The sequence below is a fragment of the Rhinolophus ferrumequinum genome, chromosome 2 (assembly GCF_004115265.2).
Source record: "Rhinolophus ferrumequinum isolate MPI-CBG mRhiFer1 chromosome 2, mRhiFer1_v1.p, whole genome shotgun sequence".
Taxonomy (NCBI): Eukaryota; Metazoa; Chordata; class Mammalia; order Chiroptera; family Rhinolophidae; genus Rhinolophus; species Rhinolophus ferrumequinum.
In genome coordinates, this window is record NC_046285.1 from 102,873,026 (window position 1) to 102,892,063 (window position 19,038).

General features: G+C 45.1%; 1 protein-coding gene across 3 annotated transcripts in view; it reads right to left on the bottom strand.

Moving 5' to 3' along the window:
- Positions 1 to 19,038, bottom strand: part of KCNJ6 (potassium inwardly rectifying channel subfamily J member 6) — a 235,201-nt gene that overhangs the window by 178,225 nt on the left and 37,938 nt on the right. The gene's annotated exons all lie outside the window — the stretch shown is intronic.

Sequence of the window (19,038 nt, forward strand, 5' to 3'; positions counted from 1 at the left end):
TTTTCAGAAAACAGCAAGGAGACCCAGACATAGAAAAGGAACGCTCATTTTTGATGAAACTAGGAAATCTATATTATCCCAAGGCTTGTATGGAGGTATGCATATGACGTGCTGCAGAAATTGGGCCAGGGGGAAGGCAGTCAGTGAGAAAGGGGGATGGGCCCTGCAGGCCTGTGGCAGACAGCAGGGCATGGCCTTTTCTATCCTGGAGGCGCAGCCAACACATGACCAATATTTAGAACAAGATGAAGGTGTAGGACTGGCTGTGGGAGTGGCCTGGACAGTGTGTGACACCAAGAGGGGACAGAGGGAACAGAAGGAAATGAGAAAATGCTCGGATCTGTAAGAAGCAGGCTCTCCGTGCAGCGGATGACAGAGAAACCGATGAGTAGCATTTCTGTGGCTGCCAATCTTTGTTGTCTGTAGGGATGTAAGGACCAAACCCTCCGACAAAACCCAGTATTAGGGCTTCACGTTGAGCCAGAGATAATGGTTAAGTGAAAAAGCTATTTATGAAAGGGAGTGGATGGGTAGTTTTCCACTTGTGTTTAAGAAAGTACATAAATGTATTTTAAGTTTTTCTAGGCTATATAACTAGGCACCTATAAACACACACACACACGTATGTGTGAATACATAGAGAATTTCTGGAAGGATACAGAGGAAACTGGTAACTGGGCGCAGGTGTCTTTGGGAAGAAGGCTGAGAACTGGAGTCTAGGGAGGATTTTCACTGTCTGTGATTTTGTATCTTTTATTTTAACTGGGTTTTTATGATTTTCTTTGAAATATATAAATTACTTCCAAAGACACACAGGTAATTCTGATCTGCATGGGAGGCCGAGCAGCCTGGCTTTTCATTTTAGGGCTTCTGACTACCTAATGACTGTTTCATTGCATCTCAGTGGTAGGGATACAGATGATGATTGCTGTCTCTATTTCGTGTGGGTTTTTGGCAGACCAGCAGATGGTCTTATTGATTTACTTGTGTCTGAAGTTTCCTGGTTTCAATAGGTTATAGTCAACTTAAAAATGGTAAAAACAAAATCTCAATTACGGTGTTGTAAAGCACTGGGCCTCTCGATGTTACCATTTCAATTTTTGTCTTAATGTTGGAGTGCTCAATTTCAACTTCCCCGAATTAATAGAATGCCTCTTAGCTTAGCTCCCGGACTCTGGACTCTTTGTCCTTCGTCTCACTCTTCCCCATTTTCCACCCTCTGGATCCCTTCCATCATGGCTCCCTGTAGGCACTGCATCAGATGAACTCTGCTCTCTGGCTCTGAATGCCCAGCATAACACGGCTGTAGTCTGCCCATCACACTCTTCAGGTACCTGCTGGCTACAGGCATGACCCTTATTTCCATCTTTGCTCCTGTTGCCTCCCAGTTGGGAATAATCCCAAACCCACCTACTCTTCAGTCTTACATGGAATCCTTGCTCTCCTGAGTCCTCCTATACTCATCGTTAATATCTCACAAGTTAACCTTTAATTGTTCTCTGGTTACCTCATCTATGATTTTCCTCCAACTTGAGTTTAACCCCTTCCAGCGGCAGACCATGGGGCTCTATGCTCTAAGTCAATCCTGGATCTGCCCATTTCCCACCCTCTTCACAGCTACTACCTTAGTTCAAGGCACCATCCCGCTTCACCTGGTCCACTCCTGACTGGTCACCTTGATGTTCCTCTTGTGCCTTCTGGAGTTTGTTCTCTACGTGGAAGCTGGAGCCATTGTCAGCTTTGAGCATTAAGTCGTGTTGTTACTCTCAGGCTTAAAAATCTTTCAAGTGCTGTCCAGTGCACTTGTGATAAGATCTAAGCTTCAGGGGACTGATGAGTCCCTACAGGATATTGAAGCACATTCCCCATAGCTCACTGCCACACCCTGGGGTTCTCTTGCTCTTCTTTCCACTCGCCAAGCTCATTCCTTCCTGGGCGCTGCATTTGCCAGGGAAGCTATTCCTCTATGTCTTTGCTACCTCTCTCTGTCACATCCTTCAGGTCATGGTCCAAATGTCCCCTCCTCCTAGGCCTTCTTGACACCTTATCGAGAGTAGAGCTCCTCTCTCCCCCATCACTTCCTAACTCTTTCCCTGCTTAATTTCTCTTTGTAACATTCATCTTCACTATGTACGAGAATGGAAAATGTCACCTGGGGTCAGGCTGCCTCGGTTTGTATCTCAGCTCCCCTACTTAAGCTGTGTGACATTGGGCAAGTCCCGAATTTCCCCCTGCTCAGTTTCTTCATCTGGAAAATGGATGTAATGCGATACCCAACTTATGGGACTGTCATGAGGAATGACAAGCACTTAGAGAGGTGGCAGGCAGACTACACAAGTATGTGCTTTATAATAAAATTGGTATTTATTTACTCATTGTTGCTTGAGTCCCCACCCTAGACGGCCAACTCTGGTGGATTAGTAAGGAAGCACCATAGACTTAGTGGCCTCACACAACAGAAATTTATCTTCTCACAATTCTAGAGGCTGGAAGGACAAGATCTGGCATCAACAGGGTTGGTTTCTCCTGCGGCCTCTCTCCTGGGCTTGTAGACGACCCTCCTCTCCCCTTGCCGTCACCTGGTCATCCCTCTGGACCCAGCTGTGTCCTAACCTCTTCTTATAAGGACACTCGTCACATTGGATCAGGGCCCACCCTAGTGACCTCATTTTAACTTAGTCACCACTTATAAGACCCTGTCTCCAAGTATGGTCGCACTCTGAGATATGGAAGGTTAGGACTTCAGCACATGAATTTGGGGAGACACAATTCTGCTCCCGCCATTTGGACGGCAAGGATTACAACGTGCACACTAGGTATCTCAGCAGTAAGGAATGTGTGTCTCACATTTCAGTTTCTCCATAGCCACCTCTTGAACCAATGGACGTGGCTCCTACCTCCTGGCTCTTACTCCACCCAGTGTATCCCATTTCTCCAGAAGTATCTCTTGAGAACATGACAGGACCTCCTACCTGTGTCTCTTGCTCTGCCCTGTGTCAGAGCACAGGCGGAAGCACAGGCGGCGGAACACTGAGTACAGGAGGCCTTTGAGGCCCGTGCTGAGTGCTTGAGAAGCACCACGCTGGGACTCAAGTGACCCCTCCCCAGTGCAGTAGGGGTCCACCAGCCTCTCTGAGGAGCTGACTGGCGTGGGGCTTTTTGGTGATTTAGGGACAGGGAAAGGAAAGGGAGGCACTGCGCACTGAGCTGTTGGCAGCAGGGCAGCCGGCCAGCACACAGGTAGGGAGGTGGTTCAAGCCCCATGGCAGGACAGATCTCCAATCAAATGAAGCCAGCTGCTGCCCCTTGCTGGGCGCTGCTCCCCAACGCCTTGGCTGGGGCCTGGAAGACAGCACTCTTGGAACCGGCGTCCGATCACACATGAGGTGTCAGCATTCCGATGGTTGGAATAGCTCCTCGGAGTGCTGTGGGAAAGCGCTGTATTTTACTTAATTACAATCAGGCAAATCTCCTGCTATACTCTAGTAAAATCCCACAAAGGTTGTTAGTGCATTTTAAACCCAGGTTTTTGGAGGGTTCACTATTTAAAGTATCTAATTTATGTTTTCTGTTTTGTAAATGTGACCTGTATACACATGTACACACAGACACACACACACACACACACACACACACACACATTTTTGCCTTGACCTCTGTGAGGATCCAGTATCAAACTCAGATCTAAAAGGAGAAGACTTTACTGAGTAGCTCAAACTCTGTAGAAAATGAGGATCCTATTCTAACCTAAAATATCATGAAAAACTTAGAGACAGCATCTGTCAGCTTTGGGGAGCCTGCTTTATTCTGGGCACTAACCCGCTGAATTCTGACTTTGCAGCAGGAGCTGTAGAGACTGTGGTTACCAGGTATGGACTGTCAGGGAAATGTGAAGAAATCGGGTTCCTTCCTCTTAGATTTGTGCTGTCTGGCAGGTTGAATTAGTTAAACATATTTTGGTCGTTTTGTGAAAGCGTATAATGCCCTAAAAATGTAAGTTGCTGAGTCATTCCCCTCGACAGTTTGGGGTTTAATTGAAATGAGCTAGGGCAGACATCTTGACTGGCATGTGACATCATTTGTTGCCACTATAAAAAAAAGAGTTGAGGCAAAGATGAAAGGGTCAGATTTACAGAAGAATAACCACAGCTGGAAGATTTTCCAGGAGGTAGAACAGAGCCTCTTAAAAAAGCAAAACAGATTTTGACAAGGTGATTTCCAGACAGCTAATAACAGAGCAGTACCCATGAGGAATTTGGACACTTGACATTAACAGTTGGGAAGAAACTGTTGCTGAATGTCAATCCAGTAAAACCGAGGAGTGAGCAAACCATGTTTTGTATTCTTCTTTCTTTTCTTTAAAAATGTTTCTTTATTTTGTCTTACTTAATCCATTAATAATTTAGAGTAGTAATGCCTGACTTATAATTAGTTTGTCTTTGTTTAAATTAGTAAGGACATGAATTAATACCTGGTCTGTGCGTTGAAAAGTAATCAAGACAGTGGCTGTGACAATGAGGAGAAACTGAACAGCAGTTTGGCCACATGCTGCAGCCTCAACTTCTTCATTTTGATGGACATATCACAAGTACCAACTAGGATTGTTGAAGATCTGGTTTATAGTGGGTGTAGAGATTTGAAAAGACTATTTTAGGATTATATTCTTGAGAGTTTATTCTTTAGGAAGTACATCTGTGCTAGACGTTCATATATTTAATGTCTTAAGACTCAATTTTGCTTTATTCACAGTGTGTGGGTGACATCTAAAATCAATTTTGGTGCATAAGGAAATAACATTAAAATATTATTAAAATAGGTTTTCACAAGCACTTTGCTACATGTGACAAAATGCGTAATTAGCAGGACTTCAGAGATAATGGGTTTTTAAACCTTTATACACAAAAGTTCCACTTCTAAACTAATGTTCAGCTGATATTTACATGCATTGCTGTGACTTGTGTAAGAAACAAACTATTCTACGGTTTACAAAACTTTTATTGCCTGGTATTATTTTTTAAAGCAATTTGGAAATATGGAGTTTGTTATTTTTTTGGCAGGGAGATGAGGAGGGGGGCGGAGCTTATAATATTGGCAGCTTGGAGGTTGAGTTCAAATTGCCTGAAATCACTGGAGCCTGGGAGAGACCCTTTGAAAATGTGGGTTCCTCACGGCCAGTGTGTCTCCTGGCATCACACACCCTGTTGGAGGGCTAAGGCTGGTGTGAAAACAGCAATGCATCGATGCATAAGAACCTGATGTCTGACAGAAACATAGGAAAGGAATGTCCGATTTTTAAATAGTGTTTCTTTTTAAAATGCCAGCATTTATATTAGATATTGGTTTGCCAATTCCTTTTGCAATTGCAACAACAACAACAAATACCTAGGAATGGACTTAACCAAGGATGTGAAAGACCTATATGCTGAAAACTATAAGACATTTTAAAAAGAAATTCAAGAAGACACAAAGAAATGGAAAAACATTCCGTGCTCATGGATTGGAAGAATCAACATAGTTAAAATGGCCATATTACCCAAAGCAATATACAGATTTAATGCAATCCCCATCAAAATCCCAATGGCATTTTTTAAAGAAATAGGACAAAAAAAATCATCAGATTTGTTTGGAACCACAAAAGACCCCAAATAGCCAAAGCAATACTAAGAAAAAAGAACAATCCTGGAGGTATCACACTCCCTGACTTTAGCTTGTACTACAGGGCTACAATAATCATGGCAGAAAAACAGATACACAGACCAATGGAATAGAATTGAGAACCCAGAAATAAACCCACAAAAATATGGACAGATAATTTTTGACAAAGAAGCAAAAAACATACAATGGAGAAAAGACAGTCTCTTCAATAAATGGTGCTGGGAAAATTGGAAAGCCACGTGCAAAAGAATGAAACTGGACTGCTATCTGTCACCGTGTACCAAAATTAATTCAAAATGGATCAAAGACCTAAGCATAAGACCTGAAACAATAAACTGCATAGAAGAAAACATAGGTACTAAACTTATGGACCTTGGGTTCAAAGAGCATTTTATGAATTTGACTCCAACGGCAAGGGAAGTAAAAGCTAAAATAAACGAATGGGACTATATCAAACTTAAAAGCTTCTGCACAGCAAAATAAACCATCGACAAAATGAAGAGGCAACCAACTGAATGGGAGAAGATTTTTGCAAATAGTGCCTCTGATAAGGGGCTAATATCCAAAACATACAAGGAACTCATACAACTCAGCAACAAAAAGCCAAACAACCCAATTGAAAAATGGGCAGAGGACCTGAAGAGACATTTCTCCAAAGAGGACATGCAAATGGCAAATAGACATATGAAAAAATGCTATCCATAAAGATACGTGTGCTCCAATGTTCATTGCAGCTTTATTTACGGTAGCCAAGACATGGAAACAACCAAAATGTCCTTCGATAGTTGAATGGATAAAGAAGTTTTGGTATATATACACAATGGAATACTATTCGGCAGTAAGAAAAGATGATATAGGAACATTTGTGACAACATGGATGGATCTTGAGATTATAATGCTAAGCGAAATAAGTCAGACAGAAAAAGTAGAGAACCATATGATTTCATGGATATGTGGTATATAAACCAAAAACAACAAAAAACAAGACAAACAAATGAGAAACAAAAACTCATAGACACAGACAATAGTTTAGGGGTAACCAGAGGGTAAGGGGGGAGGGGAGCGGGGCTCTAGAAGAAGGTAAACGGGGTCTAATACATGGTGATGGAAAGAGAACTGACTCTGGGTGGTGAACACACAATGTGAGATATAGATAATGTATTAACTGAATTGTACACCTGAAATCTATGTAACTTTACTAACAACTGTCACCCCAATAAACTTCAATTTAAAGAAGAAAAAAAATATTGGTTTGTCATTGTTTCATACCCTGCAAAGCAAGTCAGGGAAGAGATGAAACCTAGCAGAAGTAAACAACAATTTACCCATGCTTGTAAGCTTTGTGTGTGATTAGGTATCTTAAAAGACAGAGATTTGAAAATATGACTGGGCTTCAGGGGTGCGCGTGAGTCAGCTCCTTCCGCTGAGGTCACGTGTTTGAATCACCTTAATTTGTACTGTCAAGGGAGTGATCTCTTCAAAGTCATCTGCTCCCAGTAAACATACAACTGGCCAACACCCCCTCTCAAAGTGGAGAAGAGTGTGCTTTGTTTTACTTTTACTGCAGAGAAGGCACTGAGAAGTGCTTTCAGGGTCGTTAGCACCCCATAACTCCATCAGCCTCCAGTACCGGCAAATAAACTAACAGAAAAGTCAACAGAAAGAAAGACTTCTCTATGCCCACGAAGCCTCAAGGACACTGGTGACCTGCCTTCACTGCTTAGAACTAGACCCAAGTCTCCTGGACAGAGCCCTCGTCCTAACCCCAAACCTAACCAGTGCACAGGAATCTCCATGGCAGTGTTAGAAAAGCTGGAGTCACCACTGACCAGGTAATTTATGCACAGGGTACATCCCAACTGTTGCAAGTGTGTGTTAGGTGAGAGAGAGCTGGATCTCCGTTGTGATGGTGAAATAGATAAGACCTATTCTATGTCAGTCGGCATGAAAAACAGAAGTGACTTGTATAGAAAAAAGTGGAAGAGGCATTGTACACACATTTTCGATAACTGTGGATATTCTTCTTTGACAGCCACGTGCACCCATGTCTACCTCCAGTTCTTGGACATTTTGCAAGGGGCAAGAAAAGAGGGAAGAGAAAGGTGTGGGATGAGGAGCCATGTGTCAGGCCTTTCAGGACTCGCCTTGCTCCTGTGGAATGCGATCCCAGCTGCTCTGCTGGAAAGCCAGAGGGAGAAGCAGCAACCTGAGCTTATCGAATCGGGGATCATCTTGTAAAAAGGTGAACCAGCTTTGAAAGAAGTGGTACACGTCATCTTACAGGGTCAGGTGGGCGTTAAAGAAAGATGCTGTGTGAGCATCTTAACATAAGATAACTTGGGATCCTGACCCATTCATTGTCTCTGGTTTTTATGGGGTGTCGTAAAATTTCGTCCTGATACTTTTTGAGGCAACTGATGCATTCTATGTTGAGGGTAAGTGAATTTTATCAAACGAGGACTCATTTCATCAACGGATTCTCTTTAGAGGTTAATGAGTGAGTACCTTTCGGTTTGATCAACCTCCAATTACTCCTCACTGCAGCCTGATGAGGTTCGTAAACCTGCATGGAGGAAGGGTTAGCTGTCAATTTTTATGATTAACGAAATGGAAGAAAAACAAACACACACACAAACGAACAAACCTCTTCATCTCAACGGTGTGAAAATCAAATTTTGCAACATGCAAATTCTCCAAATTAAGGGTCTATTATTTCCCCTTCTCAGGGGGCACATCCTCTCAATCTCTGAGCTTCAGAGCAGGGGATGTGTAAGCTTCTCTCTCTGTGTGGTCGGTATTTGCATATCATGGAATTGAAGCAAGCGTCACAAACTTGGGTTTAGAGTTTGCTTCCTAACCCCATTGGCACTGTTCTTACTCTGAACACGTCCGAGGACAAAGGAATAAAATGCGCCGTCATTGGAGTTCCTGTGTTTGCTCTTCTCCCATGTCCTACGGCGATGTCTTCTCTGCTAATCTACTCTCATGGTGAGACAGGTTGCATTAAGGTAATTTGTTACAACTTGCAGATGCTTTATTAGGAGTCAACTGGAAGAAACACACCGTGTTTCCAGTTATTTGCCAATATGCCCGTCAGTCACAACCCGTCACAAATACAAAACATCACGCCCTGAGCAGCTCAGTCGACCAGGAATCCTACCTAGACCAGGTGAAGGGAGAGATGTACACGGAGGCTGAATGGCTCCAGGGAGGGAGCCGGGTCTAGAACCCAGGGTTTGTGACTACTACGCACCAAGTTTCTCTTTTTCACTCCAGCATGACTGGATTTGTGTCATTAACTCAATTGTTCATTTCCCGAGGGTTGTGTCAACTCGGCCAGGCTAGAGTCCCCGGTTATTCACTCAAACGCGAATCTAGGTGTTGCTATGAAAGTATTTTGTAGAGGTGATGAAAGACCATAGTAACTGATTTTGATGACCTGGGTGGGCCTGACAAAATCAGTTGAAGGGCCCTAAAGCAGGGCTGAGACTTCTCTGAGAGAAGAAACTCTGCCTGTGGCTGGCAGCTTCCACCCAGGCCTGAGAGTTTCAGCCTTCCCTTATTGACAGCCTGCCCAATGGGTTTCTGATTTTCCTAGCCAGCCCCTCAATCCTGAAAGCCAATTCCTTTCACTACGTCTCTGAATACGTTTCTCCTACTGGTTCTACTTCTCTGGCTGAGCCTTGACTGAAACACCAGGGGTCAATTGTAATGAACAAGTGGATCTGACTGGCTGGGAGTGTATCCTGGGGTTTCCATATATGGATGGAAAGAGAAAGTAAGGCTTTGGGAGGCCACAGACTACTGATTTTTTTACGTCCTGAAACCAAAGCCTGATCTTTAATAGCTTGTTGAGGAATGGACCTGGCCCCAGCTGGACACAGAGGCTAGGGTTGGATTCTAATATAGTGACTGACTGGACATTGGCTCACTGCTCAACAGCCACTGGGTGGAAGAGGGAGAGTGGGCAAGAGAAGTGTAGATCAGAAACTCCGTGCAGAAAAGAGTTGAAATGGTCGAATGGCAACTCCTGGGAAATCAGAGCATCAAGAGATTTACTTGCCAGCAGGTCATGGTCAGGACAGGAGGTCACAGGATGAGCTGGGATAACCGGTGCCTTCCAGAAAGAGAACGGAGGGCACAGAACAGGAAGCCAAGCTTTGTGTGAGGAACTTGAAGAATAAGCAATGAAAAGTACTGGATGTTTTCAATGAACTACTATGCGTTATTGAGAACACTCCCTTCTAGATTTTCTGTTTCTAGCTTGTCATTGCCTTGGAGCTATTTTTATAATTTGTAAATTGCAGATACCCAATGGCAATACAATTATATTTACCAATGCAAATAGGTACAGACCTGCAAATAAATTTTGTCAGATGGAGGTACAATGGGTCTCTTTCTCCCCCCGAAAAAGCATTTCAACGTTCCTCTACTCCATATAAATATGTGATTCTTTGACTGCTTGGAATCTGTGTGATATTTGTATGATTTCCTTATTTAATTAATGAGTTAAATAAAATCGTTGGTACACGTTTATTTTATACTTCTATGAGAGTCATGATTTTACCTTAAAAAAAAAAATTGTCTACCAAGACGTGAGGTGTCTTGGATACACACAGGGAATAATGCCACAAGCTGCATCGTTTTCAGAGACAAGGGACAAAATTTTGCCCAGTGAAAACACCCGAGGGGCCACAAGCCCCAGAAAGGCTTCTGCAGCCATGCTTGTAGCAGGGACAGTGAAAAAAAAAGAAAAATCTTTATATTTTATGTAGAATATACGATGGTCTGACAATTAAGTTCACAAACTCATCCTAGAAAAAGTGCTACATACCTCATTGCTGAATATCACTATGGTCACCTTCGAAGTACTCCCCTTGGGAAGCTATGCACCGACACCAGAGCCTAGTCCACCCTTCAAAGCAATTTTGGAACTCTTTTTCTGGAACGGCTTTCAGAGCTGTCATCGTATTACCCTTGATGTCCTGAATGTCATCAAAATGTCTTCCCTTCAATATTTCCTTTATCTTCGGGTAAAGAAAGAAGTCATTGGGGGCCAGATCAGGTGAGTAGGGAGGGTGTTCCAATACAGTTATTTGTTTACTGGCTAAAAACTCCCTCACAGACAGTACTGTGTGAACTGGTGCATTGTCGTGATGCAAGAGCCATGAATTGTTGCCAAAAGTTCAGGTTGCCTAACTTTTTCACGCAGCCTTTTCAGCACTTCCAAATAGTAAACTTGGTTAACTGTTTGTCCAGTTGGTACAAATTCATAATGAATAATCCCTCTGATATCAAAAAAGGTTAGCAGCATCGTTGCAACCAGTTCGCAAATTTAATTGTCAGACCTTCATAGATCCTTTATCTTGCCCTTTGAGATTAATGTCAAGAGATGCTTTTATAGCTTTTTTGAAGAAGAGTTAAATGCACCCTCTGTCTCTCCTATTTATACAAACATTTGTTTGTGTATGTGTGATCTTATGTGTTTCCAAAAACCACATTTGAAAGCGATCAAATGGTAAAAGGACAGAGAATAGTAGATTGCATAGCAGGTCAGACTTTGCAAAGGGCAATGTCATCTGTAGAACCACAGAGCAGATGGTGAAAAACCATAGGCGTATGATAAAAATAACAGAAGGCTACACGGTAAATACATTGCAACAACAAGCAGGCAGCTAATGAGACTGATGAACAGAAAGGAAATGCGGGAGGAGGGGGTCATCCAAGGTCACCAGCTCTGAGAGACTGAGCGAACTTGCGCTTTGTGTCAACAAGCTCCAAAGAGCCAAGGGTAGTTTTGCTTTCAGTATCATTTGTCCTTCCTGTTGGAGGTGTGGGGACAGGAGAGTACAGCCTGGGACAGCAGACACTGCTAGTTCTCTTGTGTGGATGGAAACACTGGGGCAGGAATGGGGACCGTCCCTTCCCTAAGATGTCAGAGGCAGCCGGGAGAAGGAAGATTGAAGCCCAGGCCTCCCGCTTGTAAGGTATCCTTTCTACCTGGCCATCCTGTCTCCAGATCCATGGGAATGATAGAGATGGCAATGCAATAAACGGAGCAGAGGGAGGCACATCCTCCTATTTTCTTAACCTACGTGACTGTGTCTAGAGAGGCGAGTATCAGAAACTTCAGGGTGCGTTGAATAGATCTGTGATTACCGAGATTTAGACTGTCCAGAATGTAATTCTAAAATATTTTCTTAAAGACCTTTTTAAGAAAAATTTCAAAGAATTCAATTGAACAGTGTGCCTTCAGGAAGTAAATCACATACTTTTATCAAGAAAAGCATTTGGGAAATTGGTAAAATATTAACTCTCTTACTCTCTAGGGACTGCTGTCAAGAGAAGGATCTAGACCAAAGTTGAGCTCCAGATAAAGGAAGAAGAACATTTCCCCAGGGATATGTGGGGAAATACAAACAGAACCTGCCAAGTCCTGAGGCAGGAGTGATCTCTGTGTTTAGACAAAGGGAAGAAGGAGTTGGGCACAAACATTTGTCGGAAAATTCAGAGGACCAGTCTCAGAGCCCTGGGACTGCGCCAGCCGGGGAAGCATCCTGGTGTGAATGGACACAGCTCAGGACGCGGACCGTATCCTGAGCAGAACGGCCATGGGCTTCTGCGATGGGCAGGGATGGTGTGTGGAGGGAACAGGAGCTGGCAATTTTCAAATAAACCAAAAACGTCCTTCAGAATTCACAGTACAGAAAATTCTTGGAAGTTGTTTATGTGGGTGACAGTTTTAAAACATGGTTGTCAAGCTGTGTGTTTGGTGTCTCACTCACATTTTAGGAGAGGGAAAAATGTAAGTAAGGAATGATGATAGAGTGCATTTAGCAGGTTGTGCAAGAATGCACAGTGGCCCTGGGCTGGGTGGAGGGGAGGGACCGGGCTTTGTGGAGCTGAGCCCTGGGTGAATTGTTTCTTGGGACTGTCCAACCAGCCTGAGTCAACTGCCTGCAGGATTTGGGAGTAAATAACGAATCACATGCCGGACACCGAAGGAACAGGAGTCCCGCCTGGGACGAGCTATTATTGATACAGGACTGTCATCGACATTTCCATGGACTTCAAGGCACATTCCTCATATGGGTGACCCCTTCTTCTAATCTTAATAACGGCTAATATTTATTGAGCACCTACTATAAGCCAGGTATTGCTTTCCATGTATTAATTTCCGTGTATTAATCCAAGAGGTGTTTTTACAGACTTGAGTGGAGCACAGGTAAATTAGCTAGCGTGCATGTTATAAATGCATAACCATCTCCCCGGGTTGTCAGTTTCAATAATTCTCAGATCTGGTTAAGCTGGATTCTGATAGGAACATTTGCCTCAGGCCTTCACATGTTTGTATAATTGGGATTTAGCTCACTCTGCTCATTTCAAAACCTGTCAAAAGTTGCAACAATTTATACACATGATGTAAGTGGTTGATGACCTGTAGTGGATCGAAGGAAGTAAATAGGTTCTACCCTTTTGTAGCTCCTCCCACCCTTCGGGTAACATGGCATCTTTATCTTTCTATATATGCTTTAAATCTACTGTGTCACTCCTACTTCCAAATGAGTAAGTAAAGTTCTTTTGAGGGTCCCTTAGGGGGCGAGCCTGGAAAGCCCTACTCCTCGTGCTCTGTTAGCATGTTGATTGACCAGGTGGCTGTGGTCTCTTTAGTCGACACTAAGCAGAAAAGTTGGGGGTCCAGGACGCTACAGTTTAAATGAGGGACTGTGTTCTGAGGGGCAGGCTTGAGAGGTGAGGTGCTATGGATAGTAGGAGTTGAAAAGCACAGGCAGAGGCACGCCAAGACAGAATGGCAAGGTCCCTGGGAGGATGGAGAGAAGAAAAAATGAGGTCCCAGTTCTCCAGGGAGGGCATCTTACACAGTAACTTCTTATATCCTAGAAGTGTGAGAGGCAGGAGCTTTCACTTCGTAGAGGCTGAGTTATCCCTTTTCTGTCTCTCATCTACGTGTTGCAGTACCCAGGAGGGCCCACCACTGACGGCCTTTCTCTGGTCTGCTGAAACGTAGATGGACGCGTGGTACTATTCATCTGATTAGATAAATTAAAGATTTGAAAGCAATGGTGTCAGCAATAGCCACCATTAAACAGAGATCTCAGGAGCGGAACAGACCTTTTAAGCATCTGTTTTACTTGAAGCTCAGTATTTATCTCTTTGGCTCAGGCCCAAGTACCTAGCTGGCAAGGACCCAAACCCATCCCTGGAGTTGCCTCTTGGGATCTAAAAAATCCAGTCTGCCAGAATTGAAAGCTGTCTCTCTGGATTTCGGAGCTCTGTTAGAAGAATGCTGAGATATTCCATACAGTGCATTAAAAAAAAAAAACCTGAAACAGTTCAAGAAGTTTTTTGTTTTCTTCTCAAAATCAGCTCTTAGGAAGGGATTTAAATGAGTTTTAAATCCTTTCAGAGAGAATGTGCACACAGTATAATGTATGGCTGCCTGTGTTGGTTTCTTTCCTATCAGACGTTTATGCTGATGAGGAAGCGTATACATTTTGGAGTGACGCATCAAGGGTGACGTGATGAGCCCGCTGTCCATCGTGGTCTGCCTGTCCCCACATCCTCTGCCCCTGGCCCTAGATGGGTTCTGCATAGGGGACTGCAGCTTGGTCTGGACACTCATGGGAGCCTTGTCTTGTCATTGCCCTGGGGGAATTCCTTGTCCATCGCATAGACTCAGACACCAATTCCAAGCCTTAGGGGAATGCACTGCTATCTCTGTCTCCCAGATTGCTTCGTCATACTCAGGGCTTCTTCCTACTTTGCCAAATCTTTTTTCCCATTCACTCACTACCTTCCATTTCCGATTTGCATCTTCCCTCCTGACACTGAGGGCTCCGCTGACTGCCACTGGCTACGTACGGACTCATAACAATGGAGTTGATGAGAAGCAACACGGGGAATGAAAGGATAGGTGGACTCAGGCAAGCTGTGGGTGCTGGCCTGAAGAATGACTTGGGGACATCACAGCCACGGTAGTCCCAGGATGTGAGTTTTGTCCACGTCTCTGATCCCAGTGTTCTGCTCTGCCTAGCACCGTAATCTCCGACTGATGCTAGAACTCAAAGCAAAGTGTGGGGCTGAGAGGTCTGGGTGGGCGGGAGCCGTGCTGTGAGATGTAAGGCTGATGCACCTCCGGCCCCCCTTCCTAGTGGAACGTTCAGGTGGAGGGCCGGGGGAGAGCCAGACGAGAGCCAGACGCCAACCCCACCACTGACAAGAGGAGAGTCCTACTGGCCCTATATAGTTAGGGTCCATCACACTCCTGGCTCTGAGACATTTTCCGGAATAACAGTAAGACCTGTCCTCCTGGGTAGTGTTCAGACATGAGTCACGGCTCCCTCCTCAAATCCGGAAGAAGTCATTCAAAGAACAATGTGCTTTTGCAACAGAGGAGTACACTGGCAGACAGATGGGGGGACTGCTAGATGAACAGGGATGGAGAGAGCTGAGTCACCAGCATGAAGTAGAACTTTGGGGTTGGGATATATTTCCCATTCATAAAGCATAACCACCTGTTTTTTCTTTGATTTTTCAAGGAAAAGGTTTTTTTAAAGACCTATTAAGAAACATCAAAATGATTCTTGGGCATTAGGCAGCTGTTAAAATGTGTTGATGGATTCAGAATAAATAAGTTGGAAACATATGGATGTTGTTTTTCTTAAATTAAATGTGTGGATTTTTATTTTTATTTTATATTTTTGTGGATTTGAAAATAAAAGGCAAATTCCCCATGAAAATAGAGTTTAGCTGTTTTTAGGGGGAGGGAGAGTTTAATTATTGCCCAAGCAAATGTTGACATGCAAATCAAAATAAATATGGACAAGGCCTGGGTGGCCTCAGGCCGCTCTGCTCAATCAGCATAGATCTGAGGCCGTCCTTGGAGAGCTAAGCCGGCTAACTCATTACTTAACATGGAGATATCACCTGCAGGAGTCACCAGGAAAGAGTGCGTCTTCCAGGACAGAGCAGCACAACCCAGGCCTAGAAGTGTCATCAAGGGCCTGGATGTTATAGGGGCCATAACTGGAGAGGATACATGGATGAACCCAAGCAAGCTGGCCTCTTGGAGTCTGGACCTGGAAAGCTCACAGGGCAAGTCTTCCTTTGTGTCACTGGCATTAGGTAGGGAACAGGGCGCCCTGGCTACGGACAGGAAGGCTTCGGTTCACCCAAGAGATATGCTCTGTAGAGGCACAGGATAGATGGCTGATTATCACAGCCGGATCTCATCCCTTCATTCATTCATTCACTTCACTCACCAGACTCCATGAACAAAAGCCTTCCCATTGGAACTTGGCTCCCTCAGCAGATTCTTCTCCTGGCGGTGATGTTTTCTAAGTGGGCTTTCTGGTTTATACATCTGTCTGCTTTGAGTTTAGTTCATGTGAGTTTGGCTCCCTGCATGCAACCATCTCTACAGGCCCTGAGAAAATCCAGTTGCTGCTCCTGGGGCCCGAGGACCCTGGAACCAGGTGATGACTCCAATCACCACTCACCAGGCTCACCCAGGACAATGTCACCATCCCAACCATGTACGTGTGGTAGTCATTTCTTATTAATGGAACAACACCAGGAGTGATGATGACGCCTACCCTTCATTCCTGGCTTATCATGCGCCAAACACTTTACATGACTCCTTCCAGCAAATCCTCACAGTGACTCTGTGGGACAGATACCACTATCAGTCTTAGTTTACAGATGAGAAAACCAAGATTCAAGCAGGTAATGACCTTTCCAGAAATCACATTGTGGGCAGTGAGTGGGGATGCTTGGATTGAGGGCAGGGCCGTGTAAAGTTGAAATGCCCAACCACACACGGACCCGAACTCCTGAGCCAGCTCATGAAACATACTGGCCCTATATAGCTAGACAGCACTGATAGGGCATGCAGACTTGTCTAGACTTGATGTCATTTAATTAACCTCGATGTATAAGTTTTTTTATTTTTGCATTCAAGAGCCTTTATTATGAAGCCAGTATGTAGGGAGTAAAGATAAAAATATGAGCAAATTACCCACTTTCCCGCTATCCTTCTCTTCTCTCCTCAAACCTGCAGCCCCTTCTCTCCATCCTCGCTCTCAGCTGAAGACCCAGCCTCCTCTGTCACCGACAAAGCTCATGGCCTGATAAGGAAATGCCCCCCGGTCCCCAGATGACATGTATCCGGCCCTCGTCCTGAACTATCTCTGCCTTCAGTCTTGTTAGTAGCCATGAACTCCCTGGCCCCCATCCCAGCTGGCCCACCCCAACTGTACCTTAGATCCCGCCCCTTTTGCCTTCCAACAGACACCATGGCTCAGCATTTCTTAGCATTTTCCAGCTCCTTCCCCTGCACTGTTGTTACTCCATTCTCAAAAGAAAATCTTTCCTCGTGCCCATCCCCCTGTGAGCTTCTACCTTCATTTCACCCGATTTTACAGCAGAACTCCTTAGAAGACTTACTCCTCCATACTTGCCTCTCCAGTTTCCTGGCCCTCCATGTCTCTCAAACTCATTCTAACCAGGCGTGGCCCTCTCCCACCTCGTGAGCTGCTCCTGACCAGGCCCTTGATGGCTCCTGCCCAGTGGAGGTCACCGCTCACTCACTGGTAACTGAGTCCTGTTCTTGCTGGACCATCAATGGCAAGTGACACACTCGATCACTCCCTCGTCCTTGACATGTTGTCTTTACTTGGTTTCTCATTGCTGTGCCTTTTCTTTCTTTGTTGGTTCCTCATTGTCTGTGATGCCCCAAGGCTCGGACCCAGACCCGCTCTCTTTTCCATTCTCTCTCTGGTCTAAATACCCAACTATGTACTGACCATGGCCAAACGTGTCACTTAGAGCTCCAACCTGGACCTGCCCTGAACTGCAGACTCACGTATCAGGCAGCCTTGGCTCCTGCCTCTACCACCTCCGCCCTCCTGACCCAAGTCCCTGCCTCTGCAACAACCTCCTGACCAGCCTCTCTGTGTCCATCACTGTACCAGAAAATCGATTCTCAACACAGCAGCCACGGTGGTCCTTTCAAAACATGTGTGGTCCTGGCAGTCCTGTGTTCCCTTGCTCCAGCAATGCCAAAGTCTCACTAAGGCCCAGCAGTCCCCTTCCCGTGAGTCCCAAGGCCCCAGAGAGTAGAGAAGTCTGGTGGGAGATGCATGCTTCTCTCACTGTCCGCAGCCCAGCATGCGCCCAGGGGGTCTGTTCCGTCTCCACGACTAGTTCTAGAAATGAGGGTGCGTGGTATATGGAGTGCTCTCTGGAACAGTGTCCCCCTCCAGAGTGAATCACAACTATCTCCAATGAACAGGCATTACTTTTGTAAAAGAAAAAAGAGACTAAAAGCAGAAGCCCACCTTCCAAGGGCTGGAACTGCAGCCCTGCCCCATTCTGTCTCCCCAAGCCCAGCTCTGGGTGGGGAGCCTCCTCCTTTCCTATGAATTCCAAATGCCAAGGCTCCCCTACCCCCATCCCGGTTCCTGTTTTCCCTCCAGCCCAGTTCTTTTAACCCCACCTGATCTGGAGAGCCTATGGTGGAGAGTGGGGGAGGGGTGGTAGGTGGAAGATGGAGCAGCCAGTCTCTCCTCCTTCTGGGGGCCAGGCCACTCCAGACCTCGCCTTGTGCTCTGGACTCCCTTGGTCTAACTGCCAGTGGTTGTATGCTCCTGGGGTTGCCGCCAGATATGCAGCAGCTGCCAGCTGATTGTTTGATTTTCCCTTATTACTAGGTAGCCTCAGACCTCAGTGCTTCTGTGAAAGTTAAAGCTGAGTAGTTTTCTCTTTGAACCAGACTCAAAAGGTGGAAGGATCACCTTGGCCTTTGCCATAGCAGCCATCCCAGCACAAGCGCGTGTCAGCAGCTCGTGCCCCTCGCTTCTGAAAACGGAGCTCCCCATTTGCTGCTCACAGGGGCTTCTATGCCAGGGACACCACTGGTGATCCTCTCACTCCTAAGTCATTTTTTTTTTTATTACAAAGTGATTCAGAGCCTTAATGGTATTGCTGGGTGGTTTGTATAGTTAAAAGGCAATCAGTGCTACTCTGTAAGTTTTGACTGTGTGCTGAGCTTAGAAATAATGACGTACCAACGGGGACGATCGAGATAACCAACATTTGCTGGGCTCACGACTGGCTACATCATTTTTGGGGCTCAGTGCAAAATGAAAACACAGGACCCCTTGTTCAAAAATTGTTAAAAACCTTGAGACGATGATAGCAGAACGTGAACCCGACGGTGGAGGCGCTCTGAGCACTGGGCCCACGTGGATGCATGAGATGGGTACTGACCGCAGGGAGCGCTCTAAAGTACATGCTTCACACCTATGGCATCCTTTCATTCTCATCAAAACCCCTCGAGATAGAAACTCTTCTTATTTCCAT